The sequence below is a fragment of the Xenopus laevis genome, chromosome 9_10L (assembly GCF_017654675.1).
Source record: "Xenopus laevis strain J_2021 chromosome 9_10L, Xenopus_laevis_v10.1, whole genome shotgun sequence".
NCBI classification, from domain to species: domain Eukaryota; kingdom Metazoa; phylum Chordata; class Amphibia; order Anura; family Pipidae; genus Xenopus; species Xenopus laevis.
The window spans coordinates 29,435,966-29,459,687 of NC_054387.1; the positions used below are offsets into that span (position 1 = coordinate 29,435,966).

Below are 23,722 nucleotides of genomic sequence, written 5' to 3' on the forward strand. Positions count from 1 at the left end.
ACACTAGGGTACTCAAAACTGAAAAATAGAAACCAAGTAAGAGCAGCCAGAATGATGAGAACCACAGGCAGGTGCTAGGCGGGCAGACAGAAAATGGCACACGCACATGTAGAGTAGCGGCAGACAGAAATATGCCAAACATAACAGAGCACATGCAAAACAGAGTACGCACACACAGCAGAGTAGGGCAGGCATTGTAATGGTACATCAGAGGCAGATTAGTGCAGGGAAGAGTATTGTCATACAGGCAGATAGTGCAGGCACACACAGACAAAGTTGATGCAACACTACAGGGATGCAGAATATGGCAGCAGAGTATGACACACATGTCATGTGCTGCCATTGTTTGGTTTCCTGAGAATGCCTGTATGCAATGTGTGATGTTATGTATATAATATATCATGTGAATTCTTCTGTATTGTCTGAAAAGTAGAGTGATTGTGTTGTTGGCCCATTTAAGCTGTATTTTCTACTTCATCTGGCTTCCCCTTTATTACTCATTAGTAATGTTTCACATCAATGCTAATGCAATACCCAGAGACTTGGCCATATTGTTGGATTGCAGGATAGGATGTGTGGCCCTTTTTTCGGCTTTGTTATATATAACAAAATGCTGTAAGCTTTGTTTCATGGTGAAAAGATTTGATACCTTGGAATGCTGTCATATCTCTAAGGAGCCTAAGGAGAGGGCCTAATGTTAGGTTAAACAAGATAAGGGAGAGGAGGCACACCTCCGTTTATGTCTATTGAGTTGGTTATGGGTGCCATTGAATGAGTAGCTTAGTTTGAACATGAGTGTATAATTTTCCTGATGCAAGTAACTTGTACTACTCAATGTACCAGGGGGGTTTCAAAGGTGGTGGAGCTTCATCTACCATCTTCTAAATAAACAGGTACTTAAACTGGGGGATTTCCAGGTTTCCATAATCCGATCAAAAATCTGTGCCACTTGGACAGGACTGCCTATGACATGTAACAACACTGTAAATCTCTCAACATTTTTACCAGCAGTTCTATGTGGGCTCTCGACACAGTGGGATTAGCCTATCAGATGCTGATTAGGCTATCACATGCAATAACAGCTAACAATATCAGGCTTGCAATGACATCAACAACATGAATTATGTTTGAAATGTTTCTGGCATTTCTGCACTTGTAGCTTAGCTGCCCCCCCCTTCCTATTTTAGCTAGTGGTTAGCCCCAACTACCTTACTGGTTAAGCTCTCTTTCCTAGTGTCCTGGTATTGTCTGGAAGCTGCATCCTCCATATGTCTAAGGCCAACTTACTGATTGGCTAAACACTTTCCCATCATGCCCTGGTTACCAGGCTGTGGGAGGGAAGGTCGCTGTTGCAAGAGAAGGCAGTGAAGTGAACAGGATTTTATCTCGCATTCAGCTACAGCTCGACATAAGGACGTTTTCCCACGGTAGGGACACCACCAAATTCCCTTACCTCAAGGGTGTGGATCTTTACTATTAGCAGATGGATTGGGTTGTGCCTTTTGGTTTTAGGTTTTTAGTTAAATCCCCAATTTGCATATTTGCACACTGGAACAGCTTGTGTTGCAACAAAAAGCCAAAGGGCTGTCACACAACCCAATCTAAAAGCATCCATGTGCAGGTTGACCATACTACTATGCCCCCAGACATTGCATGTGTACTAAATCATGTTTTACTGTTTAAAGTGTGTATTAGTAATATCTCCAGTGAGACAAGCCTGGAATCAGTAACAAGTAACATGATTGTCAGATGCAGCTTTAGATCTGAGGTAAGGACAGCACAGATGCAGTAGAGGCACATATTAGGGGGAATGGGCATTTGTACTTAAGTCATGTTTTAATCGTGTTTAAAGTGTGTATAGTAACTTTCTCAGTAAGACAAGCTAGAATTAGTAACACTTTAGAGAAGGGCTTTCCAACCTGCAGATTGTAGCTTTAGTTGAACTACAAAGTGACCGTTGAAAACACTAGTGACAGTTACAAGATTGTCAGATGCACCTTTAGATCAGAGGTAAGGACAGCACAGATGCACTAGAGGCACATATTAGGGGAAATAGCATTGCATTTGTACTAAATCATGTTTTAATCACGTTTAAAGATGTATAGTAACTTTTTCAGTAAGACAAGCTGAAATCAGTAACACTTTGGAGAAGCGCTTTCCAACCTGCAGATTGTAGCTATAGTTGAACTACAAAGTGACAGTTGAAAACACTAGTAACAGTTACAAGATTGTCAGACGCAGCTTTAGATCAGAGGTAAGTGCAGCACAGATGCACTAGGAACACATATGATGGGAAATGATAATTAATTTGCACTAAATCAGGTTTTAATCATGTTGAAAGTTTGTAAAGCAACCTTTCTAGCAAGGTAAGATGGAGCCAGTAAGTGCAGCACAGACATGCTAGGGACACATTTTGTGGAAAATAATGCATGTGTACTTAATCAGGCTTAAATAATTTAGATTGGAATAGGCAGTACCAGTTTGTTTAGGAGGTTTTAGGTGCTTTTAAAGAATATATCAAACGTAACGGTTGCTATTAGTGATGACGGGCACCTAAGCAAAGTAACACTGGGCCCTGGTTCTAACATAGGGCAAGCAGAGTATGGCACACACAGGCAGCATGCAGCAGACAGTGTATGACACAGACAGGAAAGAACAAGCAGAGTATTGGCACATATAGGGTAGAATACTGCAGGCAGAGTATGGCACACACGGGTACAGTAGGGCGGGGCAGAATGTGGAACAGAACAGGCAGCATAGGGCTAGCAAAAATGATTGTAGCCATTATTGCCACCCTAATACCCCGTGTTGACTGTCGCTTGCATACAAAGCCTAGCTGGTGCTTTGTTAAAGGCTGTTTCATTTTTTCTGTTAGCTTTTAGCTTGTTATAGAATGGCTAGTTCTAAAACTATTTTGCTTTGGCCTTTTTTTTTTTTTCTTTTTTTATAGTTTTTGAAATATTTGCCTTCTTCTAACTTCCAGCTTTAAAATAGGGGTCACTGACTCCATATAAAAAACAAACGTTCTGTAAGGCTACACATTTATAGTTAATGCTACTTTTTATTACTTATCTTTCTGTTCAGTCCCTATCCGATTCATATTCCAGTATCTTATTCAAATCAATGCATGGTTGCTAGGGTAATTTGCATCCTAGCAACCAGATTGCTGAAATTGCAAACTGGAGCACTAGTGAATAAAAAGCTAAATAACTCAAAATAGAAAAGGATTGAAGGACAACTGTTATTGTTTTAGAATGCCACTCTCTACATCATACTTAATATACATTTAAAGGTGAAAACAACTAAAGCTGATGTCTCTAGGCCAGTATCTTAATAATTCTAAGGTTGACATTCAACTGGAATATTAGGTGGCAGGAGGTAATTTGCATGGGGTTTGTATTTGGTTTAGCGATTAGTGTATGCTTCCGTGAGGTCAATATTTATTTCACCTCTCTGGAACATTGCATTATAGACATTCCTTAATGGTGTATGATATGTGGGTTCAGTATTTTATAATATTCTGCTGTGTAACCATCTGGGCCTGGTGATTATGAGTGGCCAGTGCTTTTATTAGGTCTGATATATCTGCTGTCCATATTGGCAAATTTAACATCTCCCTCTGCATCTTGTGTATTTTTGTTAGTTTTATCAGGTCTTTAGGTGGTTCCTCAGCAGAGTATTTCACTACTCTCTAAATGCTGGTAATCAATTTAGGGTTGATACATGATTTGTTGGTCCCTGGAGTTTGCTATTTCAATATGTATTTAGCTTTGGAGTGTGATTTGGTTAACCAGCAAGCTCCCTGTTTAGTTTCCCCATCCCTAGAATTTCTATTTGGAATATTCCAGTTTATGTTTGGCTTGGGTTTGTATGTGGGTTTCTAACAATTGCTTAACCTCTATATGTTTTTCCTTTGATGCTCATCGCCCTCTGCATCTGATCTATTTTTGTTAGTTTTATCAGGTCTTTAGGTGGTTCCACAGCAGAGTATTTCATTACTCTCTAAATGCTGGTAATCAATATAGGGTTGTTGCATGATGCGTTGGTTCAATTTCAATATGTATTTAGCTTTGGAGTGTGTTAACCAGCATGCTCCCTGTTTCTTTTCCCATCTACAGAATTTATATTTGAAATATTCCAGTTTTTCTTTTGGCTTGGGTTTGTATGTGGGTTTCTAACAATTGCTTGACCTCTATATATTTTCCTTTTGATGCTGGGTTGTGATTTTTAATATAAATCTCATGGGCCTTTTTAGCATCTTCCATCATTAGACTAAAGGTAGAGTTTCCGTTTAGCTACATAGGTTATTTTGTTCTTCTGATGACTGCCCTCAAAATTGGGTCTTCCTGGTGATCTTTTCTCAATGGAGTTTTGCTAATGTTTTTTCCAGGAAGGTGGTTCAAAAAGGTTCAGATTGTGAGAGGTAGGTAGGAAAGTCCATTTTCTACATTGCATTATTGGTTTGGCTAAGTATTTGCTTATGTGTATTGCTGTAAGATCTGAAATTAGTAGAAGGAAGAGGCCTTTCTGTGTCAGTATGAATATTGTCTTTCCCTGGGGTCGAATAATTTCAGGAGATTCAGTAGAGTTAAATAGTTTTTGAGTTGGTATAGTTTTCCTGTAATCAGTCTATTATGTTTTGTAGGGGGTCCTGTCTTTCTGTGTCTGACTTACAGAGCAAGTTTGATGAGGGGTTTTCCATAGGTTCCTGCATGAGGCAAGTAAAAATGTCCCGATTTCAGATATTTAGTGCATATATGTTGGCTACCATGTATTTTTTGTCTGATATACATATAATATACAATATTAAATAGCGACTTATAATCAGGTCATACAATTTGTATGTCAGAGATGTGCAAATAAGAATGGCTGCTCCCTTTTGTTTGGATTTATAGAGAGCTGAGTGGAATTCATATAACCATGGCGCTTTAAGCACACTAGTATCTCCCGATTTCCAGAGGTTCTTTTATAAACATATTCTATTGAGTTTTAGTTTCTTGAGATTTGTTAATATCTTTATTCTTTTGATTGGTGAGGTCAACCAACCTACATTGCAAGAAATGTCTCATAGGTTGTTTGAACATGTGTAGTGTGTTGGTTGTGATGTTACCTGTATTCATCTGAGTGTTCTGTCATGAAGTCTTAGCTGTGCATTGCCAGGTATGCCCTGGCTCCACCCCGCCCTGCCCTTGATTTCCAGCCTCTGTGAACTTTCAGAACTTTTGTAGGTCAGGCTTCTGTACTAGAGACTGTAGAATTAAGAGAGAGATTGACATTATAACATCAATAACAATCATCTAATTACATATTTAAAATTCCAACATTTGCTCCTGTTTTCCAGTATCTATTCTGTTTGGTAGTGAGAATTTTCTACTCTGAAATTATCTACAGTAGAACCCACATTTTATATATTTCGGAGGACCAGAAAAACTTTAGGTATAATCTGGGACAATGGAAATTAGGGAAAGCAACTGATTGTTAACCCTTACATTATCTTTTAGTATGATAAAGAGTGATATTCTGAAACAAATTTTCAATTCAAACTGCAGAGATGCTGATTAAAAAGCTAAATAAATAAAACACCACAATATTTTTTATTATTTGTGGTGTTTTATTTATTTAGCGTTTTAATCAGCAGCTCTGCAGTTTGAATGTCTCAATTTGGTTACTATGGTCCATATTACCCTAGCAACCATGAATTAATTTGACACATATTAAAATGAGAGGACCTGAATAGAAAGTTCAGCCATCAAAGATAACAATAAGAATATATTTGTTGCTTTACAGAGCATTTGTTTTTTGGTGAGGTCAGTGACTTTCATTTGAAAGCTGGAAAGAGTCAGAAGGCAGATAATGCAAAAATATAAAAAGTAAATAATAACAACCAATTTAAAAGTTGGCCATTCTATAAAACACTAAAATTGGACCAGTTCAAGCACAGCTGTCTCCTTTACTCTGAAATACAATATTTACTTTGTTAATGACAAGGGTTACTAATTGCAAAATTAATGTTACACTAGGGAAAGCATATGCAAGGCCTCTCTGGCAGTCAAATACACAAGCTACAGCAATAAGTGACTTGTGCATGGCTGTATGAGGTACAGCCTAATTAGAATTGACTATTTACAGGCACAACCAAGGCATGCAACTGGTTAGCAGGTTAAACCTTTTTTTTCACTAATAATAATATTGATAGAAAACAAATGGCAAATCTTAGGATCACCATTTTCAAGTTAAAATTTGGAAAATGTTATGTAAAATCAGGGAAAACACCCACTTTAATGCATTATCAATTGGTGGGACAACAAAAAAAAGTCAAATGTGGGAAATATAAAATCAGGGTAATCAAAACTCAAAAAAAGAAAAAAGTAGGGTAGGCAGAATGTGGAACACAGGCAGTGTAGGGCAGACAGAAAATGGCACACACATGTAGAGTAGGGCAGACAGAATATGGAACATACAGAGCACATGAAAGCAGAGTACACACAGGCACAGGAGGGCAGCTGGTGGCAGATTAGCGCAAGCACAGTATTGTTCATACACGCAGAATAGTGCAGGCAGAGTATGGCGCACACAGGCAAAGTATAGCACATACAGGGAGAATATGGCAGGCAGATTATGACACACATGTGATGTGCTTGCCATTGTTTGGTTTCCTGTAGAATTTCCTGTATGCAATATGTCATGTTATATGCATATATATTATGTGAATTCTTCTGTATTTGTATGCTAAAGTAAGTGATTGTGTTGTTAGCCCATTTAAAGCTGTATTTTCTTCTCCATCTGGGTTTCCCTTTATTATTCATTAGACTTGGCCATATTGTTGGATGAAGGATAGGATGTGTGGCAGGCCCTGTTTCTGCTTTGTTAAATAAAACGAAATGCTGTAAGATTTGTTTCATGTGAACAGATTTTGATGCCTTGGAATGCTGTCATATCTCAAAGGAGCCTAAGGAGAGGGCATAATGTTAGGTTAAACAAAAGAAGGGAGAGGAGGCACACCTCAGTTTATGTCTATTGAGTTGGTCATGGTGCCATTGATGAGTAGCTTATTTTGAGTGTATACATTTTCTGATGCAATATGTGAAAGTGTCACCCAGCATTCCAATATGGAGTGCACTGAAGTAAAAGCCATAAAATGTTTTCAAATGCTGTCTCCGTGTCAAGGCTCAAAGGGAAGTCTCTACTTTCCTTGTCCCTAGCAAAAATTATTGTAGCCGTTATTGCCACCCTAATACCCCGTGTTGACTGTCGATTGCGTACAAAGCCTAGCTGGTGCTTTGTTAAAGGGGTGTTCATTTTTTCTGTTAACTTTTAACTGGTTATAGAACGGCTAGTTCTAAAACTATTTTGCTTTGGCCTTTATTTTTCCTTTTTTATAGTTTTTGAAACATTTGCCTTCTTCTAACTTCCAGCTTTAAAATAGGGGTCACTGACTCCATCTAAAAAACAAATGTTCTGTAAGGCTACACATTTATAGTTAATGCTACTTTTTATTACTTATCTTTCTGTTCAGTCCCTATCCGATTCATATTCCAGTATCTTATTCAAATCAGTGCAGGGTTGCTAGGGTAATTTGCATCCTAGCAACCAGATTGCTGAAATTGCAAAATGGAGCACTAGTGAATAAAAAGCTAAATAACTCAAAAATAGGAAAGGATTGAAGAACAACTGCTAATTGTTTTAGAATGCCACTCTCTACATCACACTTAATATACTTCTTAAGGTGAAAACAACTTGACAAGTTGATGTCTCTAGGCCAGTATCTTAATAATTTTAAGGTTGACATTCAACTGGAATATTAGGTGGCAGGAGGTCATTTGCATGGGGTTTGTATTCGGTTTGGCGATTAGTGTATGCTTCCGTGAGGTCAATATTTATTTCACCTCTCTCGAACATTGCATTATAGACATTACTTAATTGGTGTATGATATGTGGGTTCATTATTATATTCTGCTGTGTAACCATCTGGGCCTGGTGATTTATGAGTGGCCAGTGCTTTTATTAGGCCTGATATATCTGCTGTCCTTATTGGCAAATTAAACATCTCATTCTACATCTTGTGTATTTTTGTTAGTTGTATCAGGTCTTTAGGTGGTTCCTCAGCAGAGTATTTCACTACTCTCTAAATGCTGGTAATCAATTTAGGGTTGATGCATGATGTGTTGGTCCCTGGAGTTTGCTATTTCAATATGTATTTGGCTTTGGAGTGTGATTTGGTTTGGTTAACCAGCATGCTTCCTGTTTCGTTTCCCCATCTACAGAATTTATATTTGGAATATTCCAGTTTTTGTTTTGGCTTGGGTTTGTATGAGGGTTTCTAACAATTATTTAACCTCCATATATTTTTCTTTTGATGCGGGGTTCTAATATTAAATATAAATCTCATGGGCCATTTTAGCATCTTCCATCATTTGTATAAAGGTAGAGTCTTCTTTTAGCTACATAGGTTATTTTGCCCTTAAAATTGGGTCTTCCCAGAGATCTATTCTCAATGGAGTTTTGCCAATGTTTTTTCCAGGAAGGTGGTTCAAAAAGGTTCAGATTGTGAGAGGTAGGTAGGAAAGTCCATTGTCTACATTACATTATTGGTTTGGCTAAGTATTTGCTTATGTGTATTGGTGTATGATCTGAAATTAGTAGAAGGAAGAGACCTTTCTGTGTCAGTATGAATATTGTCTTTAATATATTTAATAATTTCAAGAGATTCAGCAGAGTTAAATAGTTTTTGAGGTGGTATACGTTTCCTGTAATAAGTCTATTATGTTTTCTAGGGGGTTCTGTCTTTGTGTGTCTTAGTTGGAGAACAAGTTTGGTGAGGAGGTTTCCACAGGTTTCTGCGTGAGGCAAGTAAAAATGTCCCGATTTCAGCTATTTAGTGCATATATGTTGGCTACCATGTATTTTTTGTCTGATATCTGATATACATATAATATACAATATTAAATAGCCACTTAAAACCGGGTCATACAATTTGTATGACAGAGATGTGCAAATAAGAATGGCTGCTCCCCTTTGTTTGGATTAATAGAGAGCTGATAGGAATCCACATATCCATGCCGCTTTAAGCACACTAGTATCTCCCGATTTCCAGAGGTTCTTTTAGAACAATATTCTATTGGGTTTTTGTTTCTTAAGATTTGTTAATACCTTTTTTCTTTTTATTGACGAGGTCAACCAACCTACATTCTAAGAAACTGTCCCATATGTTGTTTGAACATGTGTAGCATGTTGGTTGTGATGTTACCTGTATTCATCTGAGTGTTCTGTCATGAAGTCTTAGCTGTGCATTGTCAGGTAAGCCCTGGCTCCACCCCGCCCCGCAGTTGATATCCAGCCTCTGTGAACTTTCAGAACTTTTGTGGGTCAGGCTTCTGTATAAGAGACGGTAGAATTGAGAGAGAGAGATTGACATTATAACATCAGTAACAATCATCTAATTACATATTTACAATTCCAACATTTCCTGTTTTTCAGTATCGTAACATTTCAAGGACAGCTCATTCCTGTTCTGTTGGATAGTGAGAGTTTTCTTCTCTGAAATTAGATACAGTAGAACCGACATTTTACATTTTTAGGGGTACCAGAAAAACTTTAGGTATAATCGGGGACAATAGAAATTGGTGAAAGCAACTTATTCTTTCAAGGGGTTGTTAACCCTTACATCATCTTTTAGTATGATAAAGAGTGATATTCTGAAACAATTTTCAATTGGTTTTCATTTTTTATTGTTTGTGGTGTTTTATTTAGTTCGCTTTTTAATCAGCAGCTCTACAGTTTGAATGTCTCAATTTGGTTACTATTGTCCAAATTACCCTAGCAACCATGCATTAATTTGAAAAAGACATATATGAATAGGAGAGGACCTGAATAGAAAGTTGAGCAATCAAAAATAGCAATAAGAATACATTTGTAGCTTTACCGAGCATTTGTTTTTTGGTAAAGTCAGTGACTTTCATTTAAAATAGTCAGGAGACAGATAATGCAAAACTATAAAAAGTTAATAATAACAACCAATTTAAAAGTTGTCCATTTTATAAAACACTAAAATTGGACCCCTTCAAGCACAGCTGTCTCCTTTACTCTGAAATACAATATTTACTTTGTTAATGACAAGGGTTAAGAATTGCAAAATTAACGTTACACTAGGGAAAGCATATGCAAGGCCTCTTTGGCAGTCACATACACAAGTTACAGCAATAAGTGACTTGTGCATTGCTGTATGAGGTGCAGCCTAATTAGAATTGACTATTTACAGGCACAACCAAGGCATGGAACAGGTTAGCATTTTAAACCTCTTTTTTCACCAATAACAACATTCATAGAAAACAAATGAAAAAACTTAAATGCATTATAAATTGGTGAGACAACAAAAAAACATGTAAAATGTGAGAAATATAAAATCAGGGTACTCAAAATTGAAGTTTCGCTGTAGCTGTCTGATTTACTGTACACTTTCAAAGCTCTACTGGTTCTCTCTGTGTAAAACCAAGTGCTCCCTTGCTGTTTATGGGGTGCCGTTTGTCCCAAATACATTCTGTATACAAAACTATCCCTAATACACACAATGAATGTATCTCATGTTATATAAGAATTTGTGACCATACACAGAGAAAAAAAATATACAAAAGACCTATTTCTATTAAAGAATGAAAACAAAATCTGGTTAGTGCACAAAAGGATGTCATTATATCACAAACACCATTCTGTACAGTTTAACAAGCAATCTGTCTCACAAATGTATAACCTCCATGTAACGGACACACTTATGTGCAAAGTTACTTACAGAATGAATTATGTAAAAGCAAAGTTGGACATAATATATAATAGTGTAACTAACTAGTGCTTGTCAAGCTAGATTTGAATGACAAAATAGATATCTGTGACAGAAAGCAAGATTTTATAGCACAGGATTCATTCTTTCCACAAAATGACAGTTTTGTTCACAAAACAGATAAAATAACCATTCTGTGAAGCAACACTGTCAGTCACATTCCTGAACCAATAAGAACAAAGCTTATTGCCATATACAAACAAGATGAGAAGTGGCCAGCTCTGCTCCACATGGCTAAGGCAAAGTATCTGACCTGCTATAGAGTGTGCCCTCTAATGTCCCCTCTGCTGCATAGTAATAAACATGAACAAACCTTTCCTAAAAGAGCTGCTGTTAAACACTACAGGTTCATAAATGGGAGTTTTTACAAACGGCTGAGAAATATAATGCTGTACTTATAATGATTGTAGAAAATAAAAGTATGCAAAACATAAATATGATCATTTTAGGTGATATGGCTATTCTTATTGTAGTAACCTGCTTGTGTGGCCATTTTGGTTAAGGGCATTCCTGCTGTTTTGCCATTATCTTATGACTCACTCCTGTTCCTCTTCCTGTCTAAACTGAGAGCAATAATGGGACAGGCCACACCCACCTGCCATGTTCTATTAAATGTACCAGAAGTTACTGTGCTTGTCTGGCTGCTTTGCCTGACTCTCAGAGTCAGTTATAAGTTTTGTATATGATAGTTAGACTCCAATGTCTCCTCCTAGCTGTAATCTTGCACCAATTAGCTTGTAGTAGTCTCTTAATAATGTGCTTACCTATAGTTTAACTACTACATAATAGCTTTAGCCAGAGACTTGGGACTGATCATGTGCACACATACCTCCCAACTGTCCCTTTTTCAGAGGGACAGTCCCTCTTTTGACAGCTCAACCTGAGGTCCCTCATTTGTACTGGAAAGTCCCTCTTTTCTCTGCACTGAACAGCCAGAAAAAGAAACAAAATTTCTAACTTACAAGAAGTCATCTGTATTGTATTTCAATGTGGTAAACAAATTACTCACCACGTAAGGGAAGTGGCCCAGGTGCACTGCCCTGAGCCCTCAGCATAGGGGGCGGACAAACCGAAATGTAAAAAGGAGCAGGCACTCAATGTATGCAGACTTCCAGCAGGCACCAATTCAAATTGTAAAGATCTTTATTGTGTCCAAAATTTCTAACTTAATTGGCTTTTGGCAGAGAGGCCAGTAGAGCTAACAGGTGCAACTAAGATACTTTGTAACAATTTTGAGATAAAAAAATAAGTAATTTTAACAGTTTAGATAAGGAGAAATATTTTCAAACTTTTATAACCTGCCAAACTTTGTAAAATGAACATGGTAATTATGGGGTGTGGCCACAAAAATGGGTGTGGTCAAAAAAATTGCCGCGCTACATGACAAAAATTTTTTTGTCCCTCTTTTTACTTATTACCAAAATGTTGGGAGGTATGACCACGCATTCTGTATAGTATGATGTGTAGGTTATATGAGCAGCCACTCCTGAGTACTGTGTGTAAACAAAAGGGGGTCATTTAGGCAGGGGCAATTTTAGGGGATCATAATCTATTTATATAGAAGCAAGAAGCTATACAATGCTTTATATTTATTTATAACAAAAGACTCTAATGATGCCGTCCCCTTACCTGCCCAGTGCTTAACCCTTTCACATCAGAGTGGGTCAAGGGGGGCACAACACTAGAGCAGAGAGCACAACTGCGCCCATGTCACATGCATGTCCAGGGCCGCCAGCAGGGGGGGACAAGTGTTCCAGGCCTGAAGGGGGGCCCATAAGTGCTGCATTTTTCAAAGAGCCGGGTCCCCTTTAAGAGCGCCCAAGCCGTGCGGCCATTGCACATATTACCGAATGCGGAAGTGCCGAAAAGACGAAGCTGAAGTCCCGAAGCGGTGAAAAGACCCGAATTCACGAAAGGAGGTGAAGTTGAAGTCCTGAAGCCTTTTGTTTACCACAATACTCAGGAGTGGATGTTCATATAACCTACACATCATACTATACACAATGTGCGATGCACATGATCAGTCCCAAGTCGCTGGCTAAATCTATTATGTAGTAGTTGAACTATAGCTAAGCACATTATTAAGAGACTACTACAAGCTAATTGGTGCAAGATTACAGCTAGGAGGAGACATTGGAGTCTAACTATCATATACAAAACTTATAACTGACTCTAAGAGGCAGGCAAAGCAGCCAGACAAGCACAGTAACTTCTGGTACATTTAATAGAAGATGGCAGGTGGGTGTGGCCTGTCCCATTATTGCTCTCAGCTTAGACAGGAAGAGGAACAGGAGTGAGTCATAAAATAATGGCAAAACAGCAGGAATGCCCTTAACCAAAATGGCCACACAAACAGGTTACTACAATAAGAATAGCCATATCACTTAAAATGATCATATTTATGTTTTGCATACTTTTCTTTCTCTACAATCATTATAAGTGCAGCATTATATTTCTCAGCCATTTGTAAAAACTTCCATTTATGAACCTGTAGTGTTTAACAGCAGCTCTTTTAGGAAAGGTTTGTTCATGTTTATTACTATGCAGCACAGGGGACATTAGAGGGCGCCCTCTATAGCAGGTCAGATACTTTGCCTTAGCCATGTGGAGCAGAGCTGGCCACTTCTCATCTTGTTTGTATATAACAATAAGCTTTGTTCTTATTGGTTCAGGAATGTGACTGACAGTGTTGCTTCACAGAATGGTTATTTTATCTGTTTTGTGAAACAAAACTGTCATTTTGTGGAAAGAATGAATCCTGTGCTATAAAATCTTGCTTTCTGTCACAGATATCTATTTTGTCATTCAAATCTAGCTTGACAAGCACTAGTTAGTTACACTATTATATATTATGTCCAACTTTGTTTTACATAATTCATTCTATAAGTAACTTTGCACATTAGTGTGTCCGTTAAATGGAGGTTATACATTTGTGAGACAGATTGCTTGTTAAACTGTACAGAATGGAGTTTGTGATATAATGACATCATTTTGTGCACTAACCAGATTTTGTTTTCATTCTTTAATAGAAATAAGTCTTTTGTATATTATATTTATCTGTGTATGGTCATAAATACTTATATACCACGAGAGACATTCATTCTGTGTATTAGAGATAGTTTTGTGTACATAATGTATTTGGGACAAACGGCACGCCATAGCTGTTTGGGGGTTGGGGAAGACCATTCAAATGAATACATAGTTTTGCTGGGTATGTAAGAGAGAAGTGCATGTCATTTTGAAATAAGTATCTGCATATTGATGTGAATTCTGTCTCATCTGTGATACTTAGGCTGAGAAATCCGGAAAGACCTGTAGCTTATAGTCTTGTACCTGGACATCTCTTACTTTTCAATATGCCTGTAACATCAATTCTGCTATAACCGGGTGACTTCTTTTCCTATTCTAGGCTTGCTCACTCCCCAGCCTTTGTGCCCTTTCAATGCTGTTGTCAGATAACTGATACTGTAGGATCAGATAATTGCAGAGAATATTGATGTTAAACTTGGCCATGACTGTCAGACGTATTGATGCTGGTACCCCAATAAAACTTGCTTCTCCAAGATGTAGATTATTTATTGTATCACACAGTTAATTTAGTAATTGAGTCCATAGGCTGATCTGGTTTTCCGTTGTGTTAATTTGGTCCTCTACTTTATCTATTTTTTATAATGATTATATTCCTTGTAAGGTAAAAACCCTTTTACACTCACAAGCCAGAAGCTAAGCTCTTCGCTACTGTCCCGTCTGTTAGTGCACGCTCGACTGTAATGTGGGGAAGAAGGCATACCTCATTACGGAAGACAGACAGTAGTGCCTGTTCGCTCGGACCATGAAGGCTGAGGGGTATCACTGCTCTATTGAGGGGTAAAGCCAGGCTTTATCAATCAGGATGTCCCTCCCAACATGCAATGAGTTAAACACCTTGGCATTCTGTGCTTCTTCACTAGTATGCAGTTCTGTAGTTCATACACAGCATTCACTCCATCATCCACATTGATTCCGATCAATACTTTATACAACCCACACGCCACAACTGACCCTACTAGGTATGAATGTGATAGAATCCTTAGATTGTAAGCTCCCCCTGTGGGGCAGGGACTGATGTGAGTGATGTGAATGATGTAAACTTGCTGGAAACCACTGCGTAAAGTGTGTGTGTGTGTGTGAGCCAAAAGATAAACATATAACGGACCTAACTGTGAGTGAATGTGATAGGAAGCTTAGATTGTACGCTCCCGTGGGGCAGGGACAGATGTGAATGAAGTATAATTTGTGTAATGCACTGCGTAAAATGTGACGGCGCTAAAGAAATAAGAAAAGGAAGCCAGAAGACAAAGAAAATGATGTGATGGCGCTAAAGAAATAAGAAAAGGAAGCCAGAAGAAATGGGAAAATAATCAGAATGGCACGCCTGAAATACGGAAGGTAGGATTGTTTTTAATGATTATATACCTTGTAAGGTAAAAACCCTTTTACACTCACAAGCCAGAAGCTAAGCTCTTCGCTACTGTCCCGTCTGTTAGTGCACGCTCGACTGTAATGTGGGGAAGAAGGCATACCTCATTACGGAAGACAGACAGTAGTGCCTGTTCGCTCGGACCATGAAGGCTGAGGGGTATCACTGCTCTATTGAGGGGTAAAGCCAGGCTTTATCAATCAGGATGTCCCTCCCAACATGCAATGAGTTAAACACCTTGGCATTCTGTGCTTCTTCACTAGTATGCAGTTCTGTAGTTCATACACAGCATTCACTCCATCATCCACATTGATTCCGATCAATACTTTATAAAACCCACACGCCACAACTGACCCTACTAGGTATGAATGTGATAGAATCCTTAGATTGTAAGCTCCCCCTGTGGGGCAGGGACTGATGTGAATGATGTAAACTTGCTGGAAACCACTGCGTAAAGTGTGTGTGTGACCTAAAAGATAAACATATAACGGACCTAACTGTGAGTGAATGTGATAGGAAGCTTAGATTGTACGCTCCCGTGGGGCAGGGACAGATGAGAATGAAGTATAATTTGTGTAATGCACTCCGTAAAATTTGACGGCGCTAAAGAAATAAGAAAAGGAAGCCAGAAGACAAAGAAAATGATGTGATGGCGCTAAAGAAATAAGAAAAGGAAGCCAGAAGACATGGGAAAATAATCAAAATGGCACGCCTGAAGTACGGAAGGTAGGATTTTTTTCATGGATTATATACCTTTTAAGGTAAAAACCCTTTTACACTCACAAGCCAGAAGCTAAGCTCTTCGCTACTGTCCCGTCTGTTAGTGCACGCTCGACTGTAATGTGGGGAAGAAGGCATACCTCATTACGGAAGACAGACAGTAGTGCCTGTTCGCTCTGACCATGAAGGCTGAGGGGTATCACTGCTCTATTGAGGGGTAAAGCCAGGCTTTATCAATCAGGATGTCCCTCCCAACATGCAATGAGTTAAACACCTTGGCATTCTGTGCTTCTTCACTAGTATGCAGTTCTGTAGTTCATACACAGCATTCACTCCATCATCCACATTGATTCCGATCAATACTTTATACAACCCACACGCCACAACTGACCCTACTAGGTATGAATGTGATAGAATCCTTAGATTGTAAGCTCCCCCTGTGGGGCAGGGACTGATGTGAATGATGTGAATGATGTAAACTTGCTGGAAACCACTGCGTAAAGTGTGTGTGTGAGCCAAAATATAAACATATAACGGACCTAACTGTGAGAGAATGTGATAAGAAGCTTAGATTGTAAGCTCCCGTGGGGCATGGACAGATGTGAATGAAGTATAATTTGTGTAATGCACTGCGTAAAATGTGATGGCGCTAAAGAAATAAGAAAAGGAAGCCAGAAGACAAAGAAAATGATGTGATGGCGCTAAAGAAATAAGAAAAGGAAGACAGAAGACATGGGAAAATAATCAGAATGGCATGCCTGAAGTACGGAAGGTCGGATTGTTTTTATGGATTATATACCTTTTAAGGTAAAAACCCTTTTACACTCACAAGCCAGAAGCTAAGCTCTTCGCTACTGTCCCGTCTGTTAGTGCACGCTCGACTGTAATGTGGGGAAGAAGGCATACCTCATTACGGAAGACAGACAGTAGTGCCTGTTCGCTCGGACCATGAAGGCTGAGGGGTATCACTGCTCTATTGAGGGGTAAAGCCAGGCTTTATCATCAGGATGTCCCTCCCAACATGCAATGAGTTAAACACCTTGGCATTCTGTGCTTCTTCAATAGTATGCAGTTCTGTCGTTCATACACAGCATTCACTCCATCATCCACATTGATTCCGATCAATACTTTATACAACCCACACGCCACAACTGACCCTACTAGGTATGAATGTGATAGAATCCTTAGATTGTAAGCTCCCCCTGTGGGGCAGGGACTGATGTGAATGATGTAAACTTGCTGGAAACCACTGCGTAAAGTGTGTGTGTGAGCCAAAAGATAAACATGTAACGGACCTAACTGTGAGAGAATGTGATAGGAAGCTTAGATTGTACGCTCCCGTGGGGCAGGGACAGATGTGAATGAAGTATAATTTGTGTAATGCACTGCGTAAAATGTGACGGCGCTAAAGAAATAAGAAAAGGAAGCCAGAAGACAAAGAAAATGATGTGATGGCGCTAAAGAAATAAGAAAAGGAAGCCAGAAGACATGGGAAAATAATCAGAATGGCACGCCTGAAGTACGGAAGGTAGGATTTTTTTTATGGATTATATACCTTTTAAGGTAAAAACCCTTTTACACTCACAAGCCAGAAGCTAAGCTCTTCGCTACTGTCCCGTCTGTTAGTGCACGCTCGACTGTAATGTGGGGAAGAAGGCATACCTCATTACGGAAGACAGACAGTAGTGCCTGTTCGCTCGGACCATGAGGGCTGAGGGGTATCACTGCTCTATTGAGGGGTAAAGCCAGGCTTTATCATCAGGATGTCCCTCCCAACATGCAATGAGTTAAACACCTTGGCATTCTGTGCTTCTTCACTAGTATGCAGTTCTGTAGTTCATACACAGCATTCACTCCATCATCCACAGTGATTCCGATCAATACTTTATACAACCCACACGCCAATACTGACCCTACTAGGTATGAATGTGATAGAATCCTTAGATTATAAACTCCCCCTGTGGGGCAGGGACTGATGTGAATGATGTAAACTTGCTGGAAACCACTGCGTAAAGTGCGTGTGTGAGCCAAAAGATAAACATATAACGGACCTAACTGTGAGTGAATGTGATAGGAAGCTTAGATTGTACGCTCCCGTGGGGCAGGGACAGATGTGAATGAAGTATAATTTGTGTAATGCACTGCGTAAAATGTGACGGCGCTAAAGAAATAAGAAAAGGAAGCCAGAAGACAAAGAAAATGATGTGATGGCGCTAAAGAAATAAGAAAAGGAAGCCAGAAGACATGGGAAAATAATCAGAATGGCACGCCTGAAGTACGGAAGGTAGGATTTTTTTTATGGATTATTTACCTTTTAAGGTAAAAACCCTTTTACACTCACAAGCCAGAAGCTAAGCTCTTCGCTACTGTCCCGTCTGTTAGTGCACGCTCGACTGTAATGTGGGGAAGAAGGCATACCTCATTACGGAAGACAGACAGTAGTGCCTGTTCGCTCGGACCATGAAGGCTGAGGGGTATCACTGCTCTATTGAGGGGTAAAGCCAGGCTTTATCAATCAGGATGTCCCTCCCAACATGCAATGAGTTAAACACCTTGGCATTCTGTGCTTCTTCACTAGTATGCAGTTCTGTAGTTCATACACAGCATTCACTCCATCATCCACATTGATTCCGATCAATACTTTATACAACCCACACGCCAATACTGACCCTACTAGGTATGAATGTGATAGAATCCTTAGATTGTAAGCTCCCCCTGTGGGGCAGGGACTGATGTGAATGATGTGAATGATGTAGACTTGCTGGAAACCACTGCGTAAAGTGTGTGTGTGAGCCAAACGATAAACATATAACGGACCTAACTGTGAGAGAATGTGATAGGAAGCTTAGATTGTAAGCTCCCGTGGGGCAGGGACAGATGTGAATGAAGTATAATTTGTGTAATGCACTGCGTAAAATGTGACGGCGCTAAAGAAATAAGAAAAGGAAGCCAGAAGACAAAGAAAATGATGTGATGGCGCTAAAGAAATAAGAAAAGGAAGACAGAAGACATGGGAAAATAATCAGAATGGCACGCCTGAAGTACGGAAGGTAGGATTTTTTTATGGATTATATACCTTTTAAGGTAAAAACCCTTTTACACTCACAAGCCAGAAGCTAAGCTCTTCGCTACTGTCCCGTCTGTTAGTGCACGCTCGACTGTAATGTGGGGAAGAAGGCATACCTCATTACGGAAGACAGACAGTAGTGCCTGTTCGCTCGGACCATGAAGGCTGAGGGGTATCACTGCTCTATTGAGGGGTAAAGCCAGGCTTTATCAATCAGGATGTCCCTCCCAACATGCAATGAGTTAAACACCTTGGCATTCTGTGCTTCTTCACTAGTATGCAGTTCTGTAGTTCATACACAGCATTCACTCCATCATCCACAGTGATTCCGATCAATACTTTATACAACCCACACGCCACAACTGACCCTACTAGGTATGAATGTGATAGAATCCTTAGATTGTAAGCTCCCCCTGTGGGGCAGGGACTGATGTGAATGATGTAAACTTGCTGGAAACCACTGCGTAAAGTGTGTGAGCCAAAAGATAAACATATAACGGACATAACTGTGAGTGAATGTGATAGGAAGCTTAGATTGTACGCTCCCGTGGGGCAGGGACAGATGTGAATGAAGTATAATTTGTGTAATGCACTGCGTAAAATGTGACGGCGCTAAAGAAATAAGAAAAGGAAGCCAGAAGACAAAGAAAATGATGTGATGGCGCTAAAGAAATAAGAAAAGGAAGCCAGAAGAAATGGGAAAATAATCAGAATGGCACGCCTGAAATACGGAAGGTAGGATTGTTTTTAATGATTATATACCTTGTAAGATAAAAACCCTTTTACACTCACAAGCCAGAAGCTAAGCTCTTCGCTACTGTCCCGTCTGTTAGTGCACGCTCGACTGTAATGTGGGGAAGAAGGCATACCTCATTACGGAAGACAGACAGTAGTGCCTGTTCGCTCGGACCATGAAGGCTGAGGGGTATCACTGCTCTATTGAGGGGTAAAGCCAGGCTTTATCAATCAGGATGTCCCTCCCAACATGCAATGAGTTAAACACCTTGGCATTCTGTGCTTCTTCACTAGTATGCAGTTCTGTAGTTCATACACAGCATTCACTCCATCATCCACATTGATTCCGATCAATACTTTATACAACCCACACGCCACAACTGACCCTACTAGGTATGAATGTGATAGAATCCTTAGATTGTAAGCTCCCCCTGTGGGGCAGGGACTGATGTGAATGATGTGAATGATGTAAACTTGCTGGAAACACTGCGTAAAGTGTGTGTGTGAGCCAAAAGATAAACATATAACGGACCTAACTGTGAGAGAATGTGATAGGAAGCTTAGATTGTAAGCTCCCGTGGGGCATGGACAGATGTGAATGAAGTATAATTTGTGTAATGCACTGCGTAAAATGTGATGGCGCTAAAGAAATAAGAAAAGGAAGCCAGAAGACAAAGAAAATGATGTGATGGCGCTAAAGAAATAAGAAAAGGAAGACAGAAGACATGGGAAAATAATCAGAATGGCATGCCTGAAGTACGGAAGGTCGGATTGTTTTTATGGATTATATACCTTTTAAGGTAAAAACCCTTTTACACTCACAAGCCAGAAGCTAAGCTCTTCGCTACTGTCCCGTCTGTTAGTGCACGCTCGACTGTAATGTGGGGAAGAAGGCATACCTCATTACGGAAGACAGACAGTAGTGCCTGTTCGCTCGGACCATGAAGGCTGAGGGGTATCACTGCTCTATTGAGGGGTAAAGCCAGGCTTTATCATCAGGATGTCCCTCCCAACATGCAATGAGTTAAACACCTTGGCATTCTGTGCTTCTTCACTAGTATGCAGTTCTGTAGTTCATACACAGCATTCACTCCATCATCCACATTGATTCCGATCAATACTTTATACAACCCACACGCCACAACTGACCCTACTAGGTATGAATGTGATAGAATCCTGCGATTGTAAGCTCCCCCTGTGGGGCAGGGACTGATGTGAATGATGTAAACTTGCTGGAAACCACTGCGTAAAGTGTGTGTGTGAGCCAAAAGATAAACATATAACGGACCTAACTGTGAGAGAATGTGATAGGAAGCTTAGATTGTACGCTCCCGTGGGGCAGGGACAGATGTGAATGAAGTATAATTTGTGTAATGCACTGCGTAAAATGTGACGGCGCTAAAGAAATAAGAAAAGGAAGCCAGAAGACAAAGAAAATGATGTGATGGCGCTAAAGAAATAAGAAAAGGAAGCCAGAAGACATGGGAAAATAATCAGAATGGCACGCCTGAAGTACGGAAGGTAGGATTTTTTTTATGGATTATATACCTTTTAAGGTAAAAACCCTTTTACACTCACAAGCCAGAAGCTAAGCTCTTCGCTACTGTCCCGTCTGTTAGTGCACGCTCGACTGTAATGTGGGGAAGAAGGCATACCTCATTACGGAAGACAGACAGTAGTGCCTGTTCGCTCGGACCATGAAGGCTGAGGGGTATCACTGCTCTATTGAGGGGTAAAGCCAGGCTTTATCAATCAGGATGTCCCTCCCAACATGCAATGAGTTAAACACCTTGGCATTCTGTGCTTCTTCACTAGTATGCAGTTCTGTAGTTCATACACAGCATTCACTCCATCATCCACAGTGATTCCGATCAATACTTTATACAACCCACACGCCAATACTGACCCTACTAGGTATGAATGTGATAGAATCCTTAGATTGTAAGCTCCCCCTGTGGGGCAGGGACTGATGTGAATGATGTGAATGATGTAAACTTGCTGGAAACCACTGCGTAAAGTGTGTGTGTGAGCCAAAAGATAAACATATAACGGACCTAACTGTGAGAGAATGTGATAGGAAGCTTAGATTGTAAGCTCCCGTGGGGCAGGGACAGATGTGAATGAAGTATAATTTGTGTAATGCACTGCGTAAAATGTGACGGCGCTAAAGAAATAAGAAAAGGAAGCCAGAAGACAAAGAAAATGATGTGATGGCGCTAAAGAAATAAGAAAAGGAAGACAGAAGACATGGGAAAATAATCAGAATGGCACGCCTGAAGTACGGAAGGTAGGATTTTTTTTATGGATTATATACCTTTTAAGGTAAAAACCCTTTTACACTCACAAGCCAGAAGCTAAGCTCTTCGCTACTGTCCCGTCTGTTAGTGCACGCTCGACTGTAATGTGGGGAAGAAGGCATACCTCATTACGGAAGACAGACAGTAGTGCCTGTTCGCTCGGACCATGAAGGCTGAGGGGTATCACTGCTCTATTGAGGGGTAAAGCCAGGCTTTATCAATCAGGATGTCCCTCCCAACATGCAATGAGTTAAACACCTTGGCATTCTGTGCTTCTTCACTAGTATGCAGTTCTGTAGTTCATACACAGCATTCACTCCATCATCCACAGTGATTCCGATCAATACTTTATACAACCCACACGCCAATACTGACCCTACTAGGTATGAATGTGATAGAATCCTTAGATTGTAAGCTCCCCCTGTGGGGCAGGGACTGATGTGAATGATGTAAACTTGCTGGAAACCACTGCGTAAAGTGTGTGTGTGACTTAAAAGATAAACATATAACGGACCTAACTGTGAGTGAATGTGATAGGAAGCTTAGATTGTACGCTCCCGTGGGGCAGGGACAGATGTGAATGAAGTATAATTTGTGTAATGCACTCCGTAAAATGTGACGGCGCTAAAGAAATAAGAAAAGGAAGCCAGAAGACAAAGAAAATGATGTGATGGCGCTAAAGAAATAAGAAAAGGAAGCCAGAAGACATGGGAAAATAATCAGAATGGCACGCCTGAAGTACGGAAGGTAGGATTTTTTTCATGGATTATATACCTTTTAAGGTAAAAACCCTTTTACACTCACAAGCCAGAAGCTAAGCTCTTCGCTACTGTCCCGTCTGTTAGTGCACGCTCGACTGTAATGTGGGGAAGAAGGCATACCTCATTACGGAAGACAGACAGTAGTGCCTGTTCGCTCGGACCATGAAGGCTGAGGGGTATCACTGCTCTATTGAGGGGTAAAGCCAGGCTTTATCAATCAGGATGTCCCTCCCAACATGCAATGAGTTAAACACCTTGGCATTCTGTGCTTCTTCACTAGTATGCAGTTCTGTAGTTCATACACAGCATTCACTCCATCATCCACAGTGATTCCGATCAATACTTTATACAACCCACACGCCAATACTGACCCTACTAGGTATGAATGTGATAGAATCCTTAGATTGTAAGCTCCCCCTGTGGGGCAGGGACTGATGTGAATGATGTAAACTTGCTGGAAACCACTGCGTAAAGTGTGTGAGCCAAAAGATAAACATATAACGGACCTAACTGTGAATGAATGTGATAGGAAGCTTAGATTGTACGCTCCCGTGGGGCAGGGACAGATGTGAATGAAGTATAATTTGTGTAATGCACTGCGTAAAATGTGACGGCGCTAAAGAAATAAGAAAAGGAAGCCAGAAGACAAAGAAAATTATGTGATGGCGCTAAAGAAATAAGAAAAGGAAGCCAGAAGAAATGGGAAAATAATCAGAATGGCACGCCTGAAATACGGAAGGTAGGATTGTTTTTAATGATTATATACCTTGTAAGGTAAAAACCCTTTTACACTCACAAGCCAGAAGCTAAGCTCTTCGCTACTGTCCCGTCTGTTAGTGCACGCTCGAC

General features: G+C 39.9%; 1 long non-coding RNA gene across 9 annotated transcripts in view; it reads right to left on the minus strand.

Moving 5' to 3' along the window:
• LOC121397882 overlaps window positions 1-23,722 on the minus strand; it is a 122,802-nt gene that overhangs the window by 63,457 nt on the left and 35,623 nt on the right. For 3 of the 9 annotated variants that reach the window (XR_005964010.1, XR_005964011.1, XR_005964004.1), the window contains exons 6-7: window positions 9,248-9,374; window positions 5,116-5,249 (exon numbers count right to left, since the gene is read on the minus strand). The exons of the other annotated variants lie outside the window; for them this stretch is intronic. This is a non-coding gene — a long non-coding RNA (uncharacterized LOC121397882). Of the gene's footprint in view, window positions 1-5,115; window positions 5,250-9,247; window positions 9,375-23,722 lie in introns of those variants that run through there. 9 annotated transcript variants of the gene reach the window in all.